General features: G+C 33.2%; 1 long non-coding RNA gene across 1 annotated transcript; it reads left to right on the top strand.

Annotated features, from left to right (window-relative positions):
- The first annotated feature begins 6102 nt into the window (after window positions 1-6102).
- On the top strand, window positions 6103-16302 carry LOC124352888. The gene is made up of 2 exons (XR_006921544.1): window positions 6103-6474; window positions 15088-16302. It is a non-coding gene; the product is annotated as an uncharacterized LOC124352888 (long non-coding RNA).
- Window positions 16303-18019: the final 1717 nt, after the last annotated feature.

Genomic DNA, 18019 nt, shown 5'->3' with positions numbered 1-18019 from the left:
CTTTAGTTATAAATATTAAATAAAAAAGGCAATATATATTGTAGCGGCGGATTTTTATCACCAACAACGTTATTTTAAAGCATCTTAATGCCGTAGCTAAACATAGCATTACACAAATGTACTCGTACTTATGTATATGAATAATTTAATGTTATTACCTTTACAGCTGAGCTCGTAACACTGCGTGTTTTTACATTCACCTGCCACTGCTCACGCGAACATGGCTGACTGACCTAAATTATTCCCTTTATGGCTTGGTAACCAGTTAATGTTTTCTTTGTGCAGGAAACAGTAGTAAAAACCAGGAATAACATAATAGACTTATCCATTTTATATATTTATTCAGTTATATTCTTATTTTTGGTAGCTTCTTTTCTTAAATTAATTCAGATCGTATTACTAATGTAGCCTCCCAAATTGGTTAATGCACGTAAAAAGTATAAACAACAAATAATACTTTTATTGATCTTTATCCGTACTATGTATGTTTAGAATTCCGGGAATTCATCTCCAGGTACTAACTCAGTTACGATAAGTTTAGATGAATTCCCTGTATTTGAAATGTTCTTAATACAAATAAAAACCATTAAAAGCGTTATAGACTGTTTATGCTTTTTAGTTGTAATTTAGAACACCTTTATTTTTTCTTAATTTAATGCGTTCACGGAAATGTACTTTTTTATTATGATACTGAATTAACATTTTTACCTTTTAAAGTAAAATATGTGGAAGGATAACAGCTAGAAAGTTGGATGGGTAGAGCATTGAGGGCAAAGCGTCAGATAATTCATGTTAGTAAAATTGATTAAATATAATTTGTGTTGGGTTAGTTATATTTGCTTTGCAATACGCACCAGCAATCGTCTGACTTTCAACGCCTACGCCTGATCGCAAATTATTGATACACCCCAGCAGGGACCGGTGTATAATCTGACAAGGAACTGATAAACATTAGCTGTATTTATGATTACAATAAACCTTATCTTGTCTAAAAGAAACATCTTTTATTTTCAAATAGGTAAAAACAAAACTATTATGATTATTCTTGGAAAATCGTTTTGAAACTATGTTATAAAGAAAAATGGTGGAAAATAGGAAAAAGTATTAAAATCAATAATTAAAATTTATGAGATTGAGAATAATTATACGAGGTAGAAGTACGCCATACCTACAATTGCGTAACAGCCTTCCTTGACAATTTCTTGCACAATTTAATATCTATAGCTCATTTCATTAGTCTACATACTTTAACTGTTATAATTGTACTGTGTGTTTACAAATTTGTTTATTATACGATTTCTTCGTTGGAATTATGGTTACCTGTAACACCGATGAAAAATGTTCAACGCTCAGCCAAATCCAATGGTGACATGGACCATAATCGAACTAGATGTTGCTTATATACATAACTAAGCTTTATACAACATTTTTAATTTATAGTTCAGTTCATTCTCGAGATATAGTACAGACAGACGGAAATAAAATTTCCTAGCCCCTGGCTAACGCCCAATCAATTAATTAATTTACACTATAATGATTAATATTTTTATTTCCCTATACTACAAATATTTTACAGTATTCTCATTATAACTAATTAATTCCACTTTGTATTCATGAATACCACAAGTTTTTTGTATTTAGTAAGTTTTGTATATTTTGATTGAGTTACCTATCGATGGATGAGACAAGCCGCCTTGCCGCGTCGCTCAGCGCCTCGCCGGGTGAGGAAGGTCGTAGACTGCAGCTGCTGCCGCTGATATTAAGACATACGTCACCATCTCTCCGCCTCTCCTCGGCTCTGAGTATCGAGCCCGATATTAACTCCTAACTTCATCCGGCAATTGTCACAATATGGTTTTTGAAAATGGTTTATTTTATATTGTGCAACTCGGAGACGTTTTCGAATTCAGAGGTTTAAGAGATTTACAACAGTTCTTGAAGTAATGTTCTGTAATGAAATTTAGTAATGATGGAGGGTAGATTTTAAGGCGAAGCGAGTATGAAAGCCATACATATAAAAATGTCAAGACCTTTTGAGGATTAATATAACTGCAGTCATATTTCATAAACCCTGAATTTTCTAATTTTCTTAAGGCCATTTCAAAGTAACTAAGGCAATCTCAAGGTACTTCATGGTTATTTTTATCTCCGTATCATTCTATGACCCATAAATATCTAATTTAGGGTAGCATAATTCGTAACCCTCAATCTGGAAATTACATTTTGTCAATGGCAACCCTTCATTAGTTATGTTAATGTTCATACGTAATCTCGTGATATTTGATCATTTCAATAGGAAATATCAATAAATATCAAAACATTGATGCTGAGTACAAAAGTTATGTAATTTGTAGAAATTTAAACTTTTAATCCGGTCATGGTAAAACATAACCTTTCTTGTCTACACCAAGCAAACAATGTATTTGCCAGGTGTTTTGTTTGTTCGTGTAGATTTGTGAGGTAGCTTGCGCCTTGATTTGACTTATTTTTTAGATATATTTTACTTTAATATATCCAGGTATGTATATGCATGATTAGTAATGCTATTCAATTACATAGTGGCTCCCTCCTACCCCTCTACATGATTTACAATCCTCCCAATGGCCAATGGCAACCTTATATCAACAGACTACTTGAGACACCCACAACAGTTGTTAAGTATCCAACAAGTTAAATGTACCAAAAGGGGAAATTTTGAAAATTCTGCTTTTGTATTATTTGTGTTTAGGAGATTCTATAGGTAAGGGAAATCGAGGTTATGCCGTAAACCTGGTTTCCTGTATTTATGAGAGGAGTAGAGCGCTGTTTCTAATGCTAATATAACACAACTGAACGAAAACGATCGACAAGTTTTTAAAAATCAACACATTTTTAGTAGACTTTTTCTTAATTTCATCTGTTACTTAACCGGAGATAAGTTCAACTTTGATACTGTTAGTCTTTTCAATCCTTGCGTTACAATCCTTCCATATAAAGAACGTTAATCTACGGCTTACTTACGACATCTTTTCCAACTTATGAATTTTAATGCTATTTAAGACAGAACGGAGGAATGTCGTACAAAGTGTACGGAATTACTCATAAAGCAATGTTATTATAAAAGTTATACTTCAAACAAAAAATTAACTTTTGTATCTAGGTATAAATTAGTAAATGTTTCAGAACTAAACCAACAGTTTTTTTAACAGCTCTCGAAAAAGAAGAAAAGAAATATACTAAGAAAGAGAACTCTTAAGTAAGTCCATACAAATATTTTGAAACCAAAATCTAGGAAAAATATATAAACCCTGTGACCATATAGGAGGAATTTGCCTACCGAAACCTGATTTTGTCTTCCTGGTGGGAAGATAGAGCAGGACAGAGAATTTTTGTTCAGATGTGTTTTTGTGCAGGTGGGGTCACATGCTGCCGTTTCTGCAGAGAACATTGCAACTTTTGTAAAATATGAGTTACCTTAATAAGTAATTCTCTCTTTAATTAATTTTATTTATGAACCTTATACATTTCAACTTTGATAAATCCATAGCTGTTACATTGTAAATTGTTACCTCAAAACATGTACGGTACTCCTTATACCTTACTGTTTAATGTTAAGGTAACTTTGATGTTATGAATATAGTACTAGTAGAGATATTTGTAAAACTATATTGCTATATAATCTATAAATTATGTAAAGGTTCTAGCACAAATTTAAAAAATGACAAATACAGGTAAAAGTTTTCCTTAAGTGTAAGCCATTGCCTCGATCTTCGTTATACATTCTTTTGAATTGGTCTCTCAGGCTAGTTTGTACGTCTTAATATAATCTACATCGATTTCACCTTCTTGTAAGAAAAATACATTCAATTCCGTCATTACATCTATAGTGATCTGTGTATATCAAAGAGAACTACTACAATAACTACTTCTGTACTTGAATACTAATAACTAAAAACTACTAAAAATTATAGTTAAATGTTTATACTCAATTATTTTTCATAGAAATAAATACTTTTCTATAAATAAATATTTTTCATTTCCCAAACTTTTACAATATTGGATTAATTAGCAATGACCTTGATCAATGAATTTCAAATACTTGTAATTAAACATTTTGTGACGTAAACTATTTCTTTAGTTTACCGTTCCAATAGAGAATTACTGTCGTTACAAAGTCGAGTTGGTTCAACACGAAAGTCTCGAATGCCGAAACACATGTCCCCTTCCGTCCCCATTACCAATCTCGAGTTGCACCGCTGCGAAAGGGGGACCGAGGGGAGCTTTATTTAACGGCAGGAAGGCCGTATTCTGTTACACGGGCTCTGGGGAGTCTAAATGACAACCCCATTACGGGGCCCTGACTTAAGTATACAAATTAGACCAAGACGATGCCGCACCGTCTCCGTCTATAAATCACCCGCTAATGGTGACGCGGGACTTATTAAATGTTTTGACTCTTTTTGTGGCATTCACGCACGCCCTTTAATAAGAGTTATTGTTTCAATGAGGGCTTGAGAATAGCTTGAACCTAATTAATTCAGATGGATACAACTCCCTCTTAGGCTCTTGACATATACAGAGAATAAAAATTAAATTCTATCCTAAAAGGCGCATGCAAAAAATTTGTTCCTTCTTTATACTGGGTAGAACTGAAAAGTAATTTAAGTTGTTAAAACGCATTATAAAACACTCAATCGTTGTTTAGACAACGTTTAAACAATGGTAGGTTGGAGAATTTTTTTGTATACTTTTTCACTTTAAAAGACAGAAAAATTAAGAAATAGTAAGATAATGAGAAAATTTCGGGATCTTTACTTTCACTCTCAAAACAGCGCTTGACACTAGAACTTTGTCACTTCCTTCTGCAAAGTTTGTATATATGTCAAAATTATATCTTCCTGTTTATAAATTGCTTTGACCGTGTAACAGTTACAGGTTAGTAATAAAAATAACACATGACATCATTATGTTCAATAAATTGGTTTTGTTACAAGTTCCATTTCATCGGAGTTTAAAGTCATTAAAGATTTAATTTAAACGTTATATTATGTTATTACTCTCTTTTATAGTTGTGACTGTGCACTTATTTTGTCCTACTAGGTATCCTCAGTCTAGGGAAATGAATCTTAGCAAGTGACAAAAGTGAGAATAACTGAATGGCTGAGAAAAACATTTTATAAATCGAGAAAACCATCTTTTTGGCCAACTGATAAGAAAAAATTCTACTTTAACAAGTATACAAAGAAGATACATTCCATTATAAGTAACATTGTACAGTTTTTATCCCAGTTCTCATTATGCCAGCAGAATTTTGTAACAATTGTAATAAACGTTTTAAGGCAAAATGGTTAAAATCTACTTGAAAATGTGTTTTTTAATTGTAAAATAAAAAAATATAATTTGCACTTATTTTGTTTTCACCCTTTTAATTAATTTATGATACTGTTCCAACTAATCTATAAGGACTGAAATAAAATAAAGACACATCGTTCCATTTTAATCCTAAATGTACAGCGTGTTATATGCAAAATATAAAATTAAAGAATGCATATGCATTTTCTGTCAATCAAAAAGAGTTTTAATAAATTCTCCTTATAAATAATCCAGTAATTAAAATTACACAAACAATTAAACCGAAACCTCTTACTTCGAGACTCGTTCTGTGTTTTGTACGTAAAGTCTTCTTAGTTAATTTTTTAAATTTATAATCACTGTTGATTTTTACCATGAATACTTTAACAGAGACCAGCCATTATTAATGGGTTTCAACTTTTAATAGCTTTTACTATTATTATATATATAAACTACATAATAATGAGTTAATATTTTTATACTTCTAACAATATATTAATTACGGAATCCCAATAAACATAGCCCAGTTTTTTGTGAAAATTTATTTCCACCTGGATTACGAGTAGTAAACTTTAGCTACTAGTAGGCGAACGAACATTGAATATGCGTAGAATAGAGATAACATTATGGAGGTGTTTTCCTTTTCCCACTCATCGAAGTTTTGGAGACGGTTTTTAATTATTGCACTGAATTAGAATATCATCCTCTTATTCTCAACATATGGCCTTATTTATTTACTACAGATGGGCTATTTAAGTTTACTTTAAGATATTTTGGAACGTTATCATTTTTCTACTTACGCGTTAAATTATCGCGTTAAATTACCGTGTATCTGAAGGCTACTCTATAGCGTAAAAGTAACAGAACACTGCATTTCTATATTTCAGTCCCACAATCCTGCATCGATAACGGATGCGGGACGTGGAAGTTTGCTGAAGCTCTAGTCCTCGAGCACGCGTGAACCCTGGGCAGGAAGAGGTGAACAATTAACTCTCTCGCAGTCGTGTGGACTGATAACCTCTGGACTGGACTCACCCTCGCCCTCAACCGGCCGCAGTTCACGAACCGCAGTCTTCACGGACCAGCAGTTCACCTTGGCAGGGTTAAGCACCCAGCAACTCGAGACTCTTGCCGATGCGCAATGTAACTGCCATTCTATTTGGGTAACATTAATATTATCGTGATTGACCAGATCAACGTATTCTTCTTTAGCGTTAAGTTATGAACCATATAAATTGTATCATAGTGTTTTATTGCTTTCGTGAAAAATGAGAGGCTACAAAGTCATAATTTACATTGTAGCACATAATGACTGACCATTATGAAAAGATCCGATTTGAGCTATTTTAAACATTATATTAGCTAAATCAACTATAAACAGTCCTTCTTGTTTAGTTGGAGGATGTATAGGTTTTGTGCTAATTGAAATATTATTAATTTATTCTCATAGAATATACATGTACTAAATATCGCAAAAACAGTTCGAGATACAAAACAATGCTTAAAACAAAAAGTATAATAAATCATATATGCATTCCAGAACCATTTTTCTTTCTCTAGGTTCGTAAATAACGGAGGTGTGCATTAAAAAAGTTTAAACGGCCGCCATATTGAAACAAAATGGCGTACCAAGCTGGCTAACGAAATGGCCCAGATATTTATAAGATACATATTTTTACAAAGTGTATACTTTTTTTGTCAGTTGTTTCCTAACTATTGTATATATATATAAAATATTGAATAGGTGTTGATTTTCTGCCTGTAAAGGTCAAGTTATGCAGCAGTTTTCGATAAGTGGTGAATGCAATAGGCTGATTTTTTTATACAAAATCAACCTAAAAATGTAAAAATTAAAATTGTAATAGATTTTAAAACTTTACATTTAATATACCATCAAACTGCATGTTTCCACCAAATTCTTAAACATATTAGGGTTTTTAATTCAAAAATACTTATTTAGGAAAATAAGGTGATCCTATGTCTAAAGGACAAATCTTTAGGTCTAAAGTGATTTAGGTCTAATGGACATTTATTCTCAGTTCGCCTAAATCACTTTGCACGTCCAAATAATATAACCTGCTTTCTCTTTTATTTCGATATGGACTTCTGGAGAAAATGTATCAACTGAATGACGTATCCGTTACTTTAAATTAAAAACAGTTTTATGTATTTAGTATTAACGCTTATTTGGACACAAGTAGTAATACGCTACAAATACAAATAGTAAGCTTAAAGACAAGCTAACGTAGCATTCCACACACCTCGTCCTATCCAACTTTGGAAAAATGTCTTGTTGAGCAAATTGTAAACAACTTCAGCTAGATTTGGCGTCTCATTTCATTTAAAAGAATTTAAATTTAAAATATGTCCCGTAAGTGATTATTTTAATTTTTAGAATTTCATGCAAAAATAGACTAATGTCACGTGCTTGAGACAGAGCACATCAAACGTTTAGTTTCAAAAGCTGGGATAATCTTTCATTTCCCAAATACGGAAACATAGAGTAACGACTATATAAATGTTACTCGATGACGGAAGTTATGATAATGTAGGCTGCCATGTCCGGAAATATGAATGGCACTGCAATCACTAAACGTATTTTATGCAGTTTAAATCCAGTTCATTTTCATAGCAAAATCAACCACTGTGAAATGGGTTCTAATTACACAATAGTTTTCGATTTTAATAACTAGCTTATTTATTTTTTTATTACGCAATGTGAATTGCACATATCGGAACAATTTACTTACGATTATATAGCCTTACGGACTTTTTGTACTTTTCGAAATGCTGTTTGGAATATTTAATTTGCATAGTTAACCACCAGTTTCCTTACACTATTTATGTCATCAAACATACTTCGTCTTCATCAAACATTTTTGGCAAGACAATACTCACCTAGCACTGATATTACACAACATGTTCGTATTCACTATTTTCGTAAAAATATTATCAATATATATATATATATATATATATATATATATATATATATACACACACACACACACACACACAATGACAGGAATAGGTAGTTAAACCAATCAATCGAAGCTTTATATCTGTAATAGAAGCCTCATTTTACTTACCTGGAGTAAAAGTATGAATTAAGTAAGTACGATTATTTCAGGAATGAAGAAGTCTTTGAAACTTTAAACGTTTGAAGCTATTTATATTTAGAGTGCAACTGAATTTAAACTTACGTTGTAGCTCCGGCTGATTTCAAAACTATTGATATTCTAATGTGCTTTCTTCATTGTTACTTCAGGATTATATTGCTAACAAAATATATTAAACATGAACTAAAATTCCATTCCAGTCATGTACGAGTAATATTGTATTTAAAGATAATATGTTCTGAATTATAACGAACAGTTTTTGTTAATCTACTAAGCAATGTTCTATATCATTGTATCATCAAATTATGGCTGTTACCAATCGTATTTAATAAAGTATTTTCCTTGTTATTGCATCGGAATTTGGCCACTCGATAGTGACCTTATTCCAACGTCGAAGGTTTGTTCTCATGTTTGACTGATACACGGCCATAGTATACTCCTGCTCAAAATTATCCATGTGTTGATCTGAATCAGTGTATATTGGAGTACTGGTGGATGCATTCAAACTGACCAGTTTGTAAATTAGTATACGGCAAAATGCACTTTTGTGCTAACGTTCAGGTTTCTAGATGTTTTAGAAGTTAGAAATGTGTGCCTGAATCATTGAGCCAGTTGCGCATGCTGTGTATAGTGTATGGGAGGACTTAATTAAATAAAACTCCGAATGAATTTCCGATTCGGGAAGGTTTGTTTGTTTCTCCCAACCTCCAGAGGCCCGGGAACCGGTGCAGCTGGCGCTACGCTTCCTCCCACCAACACGTAAATCACTGGTTTAATTCCTTGCCTATTACAGGAGGGCGTGGCCCGGGCCCCGGGGCCTGGATTACACAGCCGCACAAGCCTCGTTCAATTCTTAAATATAACTCTAACGCCCCTAAAATTAGTTGATTTAAATTTACTTGACAGTTCGTTTTATTCCTTCATTTGCATTATTTATGGTCGTGTAAGCGTATATCTCTTTCCGTGCCAACGGTTGAGCGTGGGAGCTGGTCAATATTTCGATTTCCAAATTAGCTGACTAAAATATGAATAATAATAAACGCTAACATATATTTACAGTACCACTCAATAGTTGTTTGTTAATTTTTACAGCCTGAAAATATATTAATTCGTCTACCAAAGTGGGTGAGCCAAGATAGGAATAATATGCTAGGTACGGTATGATAGGAATGACATATCAAGAAATTCCTAGTTTTGTAATGATAATCAGGAAATAAATTTAAAAATTGTAATTAATATAAAATAGTTTAGGCGTAACCTTGAATAAAATCCACATGAATGATTAAGATATTCGTTTTTATAGGTAAAGGTATACCTATTAAGTTTTTTCTTACACTTAACCCGTTTCAATAAATGTAGCAAATAAAAACGTGAACTATGTTACAAGTATATTACGTTATACTGAGTGTATTTCGCAATGTCATGTCCCAGACTCTGCTCACACTTGAGTCTGCCTATTTGATAGAAAGGTTTGATAGTATCGAGACCTCGGTAGTACGAAAATAGCACATCATCTGGAAACGATTCACTCCGCACTTCAAAGCTGGCCGACAACAGAGCGGAGTTTGGTTTACGGGCGAGATATTTGCTTCTGAGGATGTAAAGCGTTTAATTAATCAAATTTTATACCGCTTCTTCCGGTGCTATTTTAACAAAGGGGTCTCTTTATCTCGCAATATCCTGAGTAGGTCAGGAAACATGTGATGCTGTAGTTTGACTTTTATTATTCATGTGTTCTACATTACTAGACAAAAATACAGTTGAAAACCAAATTCACTAGTCATTTTACTTGTAAATCTGTTGTAATACACTAGTCCTAGAGAAAACTAGAAACTGATTAGCGAAACTTAACTCTCTACCTTAGAAGGTACAGATCCAGAAGAATAGTTACGAATACAATTTGATTGACTACCGCATAGCTAACTAATTATTCAAATAGTATTTAATTAATCCTAAATAGTATCTGGTCGAATTAAACAATTATTCCATAGCATATCGTAACATTGTATGGGATCCTACAGCATCTTATAGGATTCTATACAGCCATAAGTAAAAACAATAGGTACGTCCTCTAGCATTTTAGGAGCAATGCTCTAGGATTCTCAATTGCTACAAGAGTGTGGATTCCTGTCACTGAAATTCACATCTGGCCTAATGTATTTACGGTTCCAAGGTTGAATTTGCCTTATTGCCCTGATGTAGAATACATACAATGTTCGATTTCAAAATTTGTTTTTCGGTCAAAAAACTTGTAATCTACTTGCGGTCTAAGATATCTCCAGTGTCATAAGTCCCAACAATGAAATATAAATATACATGTAGAACTGAAAATCCCTACGTCAATATTTTTTTATCAATGAAAAGTCTAAAAGGGTCTATTTCCGCCATTTGTATTCCGTCTAAAATATATACTTACTTCCGACTAAAAGGTTACTACTGGTATAAAGTGTCTATTCCGGCCGTTCAATCCACTTCCTGTCTAATTTATTCACGGTTTCACACTTGTATTTGCGTCAGTGCCCCGATTGAAAAAAATAGTTGTATATTCCGTCTAAAATATATACTTACTTCCGACTAAAAGGTTACTACTGGTATAAAGTGTCTATTCCGGCCGTTCAATCCACTTCCTGTCTAATTTATTCACGGTTTCACACTTGTATTTGCGTCAGTGCCCCGATTGAAAAAAATAGTTGTATATTCCGTCTAAAATATATACTTACTTCCGACTAAAAGGTTACTACTGGTATAAAGTGTCTATTCCGGCCGTTCAATCCACTTCCTGTCTAATTTATTCATGGTTTCACACTTGTATTTGCGTTAGTGCCCCGATTGAAAAAATAGTTGTATATAAATACGTAAGCTTCAAAAGACTACTTCGGTCAAAAAACGTCTACTTACATAGCTTGTGTTTTGCTTCCTGTATAAGGAGGAGAGTGGAAAATCATTAAAACTAAGTTCATGGAATATTTCAAAATAATCGCTTATAATAAGTTTTACGTGGTATAAGTCTTATTATTTTTTTAACCCTAGTCCGGAAAAAATGGCTATTTGAGGCATGTTTGTTTCCATCCCCCTGTTTTATGACCCACAGTAAAAATGTCATACACAATGTCAAGAGAGCCAAGCAATTTTGAGCACCTTATGTGCAAATATTCACAGCTTTATTCATGCAGGTGGGGTATTTATTCAAAACAGAATTGAAATAGTATATCTAATATTGTAATGCACTCCATGGTTTAACTTCGATACTGGTGCAATCTGCAATTTCGTCTTTAAAATCTGCATTTCGCTTCTAATGAATAATTGTGTATTTAATACTTTATAATATTGAAATGTAAACAAATTCATGTTTCTGTATCTTTGCCGAAATTTAGCTGAAAGTTGCTAAATTTAATTCAAAATTTTCTAGGGTTGTAAATGTAATGTTTAATATTATACAACTTTCATTCCTAAAAACTACATGACATATCCACATAATATTCTATCAAACAAATTATTTTATATTGGCTGATGGAAATATAATACTAAATGTGTGTTCCAAACTCTGGATTTTTCTGAACTATTATACTGAAGGATTAATACTGTAAAATACACTGTTGAGTATTACTGAAAAAATATTGACTGAAATTTTGGTACTTTCTTTCTACCTTGCACCAAATATGTATCGAAATGACTTTCCCGAAGCCAATTCCACATCTTGGACTGTAAAAGATGTTTCCATACATAGTAAAAGTCTGTATTGAAATCCGATATGAGCTGGAAACGTTTACGATCGAACTCCGAAAGATCAGACCTATTCTCTGAACGGTTTGTTAGGACGGACACACTCAGGCTGTGAGATACAACAGACCCACTATAAAGGGTTGAGATGTAAACACAATGTCCCGGCGTCTGATCGTTCTCGTCACTCTGATCGAAGTGTTGAGACAAACAAAGCCGTGTCTATGTCAGTCGTATCTCTTCACTTGAGGACCGCTCCACTATATAAATGGCTCATCTGTTGTAGACATGAGTTTATGCCGATTAAATTCAAAGGTACCGTCAATATGAGTCTCATTTCTAGCCTTTAAAGTATTTAACAAGGGTATTAAGAATCTAAGCTAGTGAGAGTTGGTCCATATTTGTAGTTTAGATTGTTTGTTGAAAAGTTAAGAAATACAAAACAGTTTTTTTTACGCACAGTACTATAAATTGCTATTGAACCTGACTAAAAAATGTACTGATACAATGATTATATTACTTGGTAAAATTAGTGGAAGTTGTTTAAATTGTTAACATTTAACATATTTTTGAGATGTCACTATGAAAATGTTTCAATTAAAGACTTTTAAAATGAGGTACGACATTGCATTATCAATTCGAATTCTAAAATTTTTAATTTTTGACTACTTTGAGTTTTTTAAATTCTTTTTACCGTTGATAAATGAGGTTATGTGAAATATCATGTTGAAGGAAACAAAAACTGGCACACCTACTGATCTTAGCAGTAGATTCGCAGTTGAGTCTGACCACTCAATGATCATTATGGCTTTTTGCCACAGACTGGCAGGTTTTAGACTGGGGCTGGCTGACAACCCCTAGCTATTCCTGATGGCATTCATGGACTAAAGCAGAGGTTTAATCTGGTGCGTATATAATGATCGTTAAACATTGCAGATATGGGTGAAAATATACTTATAAAGATTTTTGGTATCAGAAATAATCTACTAAACGTAATTTTCACCGCATGCCATCCCATATCTCAACACAAGACTTGCAAGACATTAATGCAACACAGGGGGATATAATGTCTTTTCATATAAACTCATAAATATTTAAGTAATACTCTTAATATAAACTAATTGATACGAATACATTTTTAATAATTCCAAATAGGAGTACGCCACGCCATGTGGTACGTAACAGGCTTTGCTAAGGTTAATGCAAATTTGAAGAGATTGCTGATTTCTTTATTCGATAGAACGACAGGACATCATACGAAAACGAAATTATGATACTTCCCGCAAACAAACGAGAAATTGTGTCAGTTTACTAACTGGTACGCTTCAACGACGCTCATCCAAATTTCATGGTTGGACATTCACCGTCATAGAACTCACAACAAATTTAAAATCAATGTAGGAAATCTCTTCTCGAGTATCTTGCCAATGACTCATTCACATTTCTGTTCATTAAATTGGGTTTTAAATCAGTGTTAAAATAATACGTGTCCAAGTCACCGTAAAATGATTTTTCATGTATTGGGATAGTAAAGTTAGGCTACATCTATTAATATGTCACATGCTAAAATCTCTTATGAGTGAATTGGTTTGTTTACTATTTTTATTCATTATGCTATAGTTTTATCGTTGCCATCATAGTAACCTATAAGACCAATGTAAAAGTGTTCACAAACGCTCAGCCAAATCCCATGAAGTGCCATGCACCATAATCAAACCAGTATTCCTCATATATAAATAAGACTCATGCACAATTTCAATTCTACAGGTCAGGTCCTTTTTGAAATATCGTGTGAACAAACAGACAGATCGACCGACAGACAGAAATAAAATTTTCCAGCCCCTCGACACATAGGCTCAGCCAATTAATGAAGAAACTACCACGCAGTATCACTTATTTCAATTAAGTTATTGTTCTATATAAAATTCATTAATGGAGGAAGTTTTTTACTGTTCAAGTGTAACTTTATATCACGTTGAAAACTGTTATGGACATCACTAAGACACTTTATGGCTCGATTCCCACCGCAAGTGGTGGTGGTGGATACAGCCACGGGAGACAATGCTCTCGACATGCGGGTTTACTGGCCTATAAACACATGGGAGGTGTGTGGTGACGCCATATGAATAACAATACTTGCACCCGCTCCACAGGTATATAGCGTCGTTTTATTCGCTCTTTACCTCTCTTGTTTGTCCTGGTATTGTTGTGACATGACCGAAGCGTTAATGCTTGTTTGTGTCACGTTTTAATGGTAAAATATTTATTGAAAATAAACCTTTATTGTAAATGTTACTTCGTCGATGGTTCGACAGTCTCTACAGTGTAATTGTTTATTGTTAAACTTGCGTTAAAAATTGATAAAACTATAATATAGTTACTTTAAGGTAAGGGTAGATTCTTAGAGAGATAGTTTGTAGTTCACCCTGTCAGTCACTCCACGAAGTTTAGAAGTTATATAAGAAAATAAATTATGTCAATAATGTCTATATCCCCAAACTAGACATTAATATTTACCTTTCCCACACTAACAGTGAGACTTTAGATGTTAATTTGAGAAGTCGTTTCAATGTCCATAACCATTTTAAGTTGCATAAACTATATTGTATCTAAATATGTGGAAACCTTATGGTTCATAAAGGTTACAGATATTTTATAAAAGCTGTTTCACGATAGTAACTAAAATATGTAATAAACAGAATGAATATAATAAGTGATTTTTATAATCATAAAATATAATTAGATTATAAATATCTTAAATTTCAAAACAGATATGTTGAAAATTAGTATTTAGCCGCAAATTTCACAAACCAATACAGATTAACACATACGTATTTGCTTTGAAAAGTTAAAAAAAGTAATTTTTTACTGAAATCTAGCTAATTATTGTTTAATGTTTTCTCTTATTTAATTCCAGGTAGTTCAAGGAGATATTGAGACAAAAGGGCGCCGTGAACTAACCTCAGCATAAAGCATTGATGTTACGTTCAAATTTTGGTAGCAGATGAGTGATGCAACAGACAAGGTGACAGAAATCATCTTTTAGTCAGCTGGACCTGTGACTAGCAAGCTGACTCTGCTCATGTTTATCACACGCTCCGCACTCTTATACAAGTGTGAGATAAACGTTACCACGAGAAAGGCAAAGGCATAATATATTGTTAAATATAAGGAAATGTGATTTTTAGTTTATTAAAGTGTTCAAAACAACTATCATCATGTTTGTGGGGGTTTCGCATGATAAATTTGCTTGCTTTGGAATAAAGGCATGTTTTGGGTGTTATAGGGCAATAACCCTCCTAAATGCCCGAGTACTCACCATGGAGAACGAAATAAGCCATGAGGACAAAACTTAAGATGTCATCGAATAGCCTGGTTTACCAAAGACTTGGGCTATCAAGAGACAGGGGATTTTTAAATTTTTGCCTAAACACAATTCTCTATCAGCTATGGGAAGTGTCTAGCTCGACTTTTCAACAAAATTAAAATTTAATTTTGGGGTGATATGGAAAGGGACAGATGTCGGTGGGTGAATGGTATATACAATAAATTGGTAGATTAGTGTTTCCATACAAAAAACTCAAATCATCAGGATTTAAACATGCCATTTATTAAGACACTAAAACTGAACTAATTTGTCCGTAATTAACTCCGTATTACATTTTAATATACTTATAATGACATACAAGCACACTCTGACCACCTGTTGGTTATAAAATATTCAGAGGGATGTTTGCGTGAGAACTGTTTCGATAAGTTTCTACAAGTGTACACAGTACACTGCCCGGGCATCATCATAAAGAATGGCTCGACTATGAATAAACCCTCTGTCTAAGTGGGACCATCAAGTGTAATGAACCACCAAGAGGCAGAGGCAGTGCGACGATAGGGCACACACTGCGAGACGAGTAGCAGATAGGGCACGAAGACCAGGTCTCTTGCAAACTCAGCCCTCTCGAGGGCTGTTTAACACACACAGCCTACAAGAAACGATCCCTCCACTGCTCTTTTATGACATGAACCCAATGAATGCACCTTCATTACTAGGAAGTGAATGAATAGCAAGAAACTGTTCTGTGCTTTATAAATTTGATTAATTTTTTAAAATGAATTATATTTAGTTATACATGTATTGATTTGTTTGGATGTCATATTTAATTGTTTTGATTACATTAGTTATTTCACGGTTTTACCTAAATTTAAAATATTACCGTGTATTTTTTTAATTATTTATATATCTTATATATTTCTTCCCTTCTTATTTATATTTTTAAACAATCTTACGCCAAAACTAAGACTAATGTTAGTTACTAAATATAATAAGAATTATGAAGTTTTTAATGTTGATGGTAAAATGTAACAGCTGTAATTATTATAGTACGTATATAATGTGTTAGTCTATGTCTGTTAGTGTATATTGCTAATATTAGACAAATATTTCATATTTCCTCGACACTTCCTACCCTTTCACTAACCACCTACAACAAAAAATGTCAAAACAACAACCATAATAGTTCATTCTGTAGTTGTCAGTAGTAGTGTTGGCACAATCATAGACAAGACATCATAGACAATCGTAGACAAAGTATCACATTTTCGATAATAAAGAAGACTTGACAAAATTTTTACAGGCTCTGACAAAGCGGAAGCCATTTATATTTGATGTTCTACACCAAGTTTGCTATAAGATATATATCTGTTTTGCTCCACCCACGAAAAGAAGGGCTATCTTTGCTGATGTGTGTTAGTATTGAAGCAAGATTTGGCAACGTTACATCAAATTTCATATATAACCTATTTTTAAATTCCTATGACACCATACACCATCGACACAAATGCACAGCAGGCGAGTGAATCTCATGAGAAGTCTTGAAAGTTAAACGAAATGGAAGGGGTTGAAGACTAAATATAATGCACAATGTATTCATATATTAATGAAATTGAAAAATGTTCATATACAGTACTCGAATAGAGAATTTATTCTATATCCATACTATTGTGGGAACAAAACAAACTCAACATTGGCGTCGAAAATATAAATTCACTCAAACGAGAAGTGCTCATACATGTGCAACGCCTATGAAATTGCGTGCGAACCTTGAGTAACTCCTAGTATTCAATATATATACAGGACCGCTAACAATTTCCAATTTCGGGTTTCCAATTCAAGGACTATAAAATGGAACAATTTATCTATAACGAAAATAAGAATCAGTCAGTAAGTTGTTAAAAAAGTTAACGTTGTAAAACGACAAACACAAAACGAAAATATAGAAACTCTCGGTGCAACACATTATTCCGCAAAGCCTCCACAAACAAATAAACATCTGTTTAACGACCAGGCTTGGAAAAGTTGATTTTATCGGCTGAATTAAAGTCTGGTACTACATTTATTGACTGGTGGCAGCGCTTTTATGTCCTTGTTGGTTTCATTTGTAAACATAAACCTGTGATTAACTTCCTAGTCCTGTGTGAAGGTTTTACAGGTTCACACTGTAATATTTTTAAACAGAAGTAATGGCTTTTTACGTGGATAAAAGTTAGTTATAAAAAGTAATCATTATAAAATAACTCATCACAGGTTGCGTTACTTTTTATAAAATGTTCATTTCACAGCAAACGTGCTTATACTAAACTGATTCTACATAATTTACTGAGAATATAAACAATAAAGAACAAGAAAAAACTCTAGAAACACATAAGAAGCGTAGACAATAACAAACGTGCATGTAACTCCTCACAGGACTGAATAACCCAGCCTTTTATTCTTACATGTACAGAAGTACAGAAGCTCACCATTTTGCGGGGCAAAATATAGAAAACCACTTGCCCGCACGTCAGTTTTTTTA

The sequence above is a fragment of the Homalodisca vitripennis genome, chromosome 1 (genome assembly GCF_021130785.1).
Source record: "Homalodisca vitripennis isolate AUS2020 chromosome 1, UT_GWSS_2.1, whole genome shotgun sequence".
NCBI lineage: Eukaryota > Metazoa > Arthropoda > Insecta > Hemiptera > Cicadellidae > Homalodisca > Homalodisca vitripennis.
The sequence above is the reverse complement of the archived record's forward strand: the minus strand, read 5'-3'. Positions and strand labels throughout refer to the sequence as shown.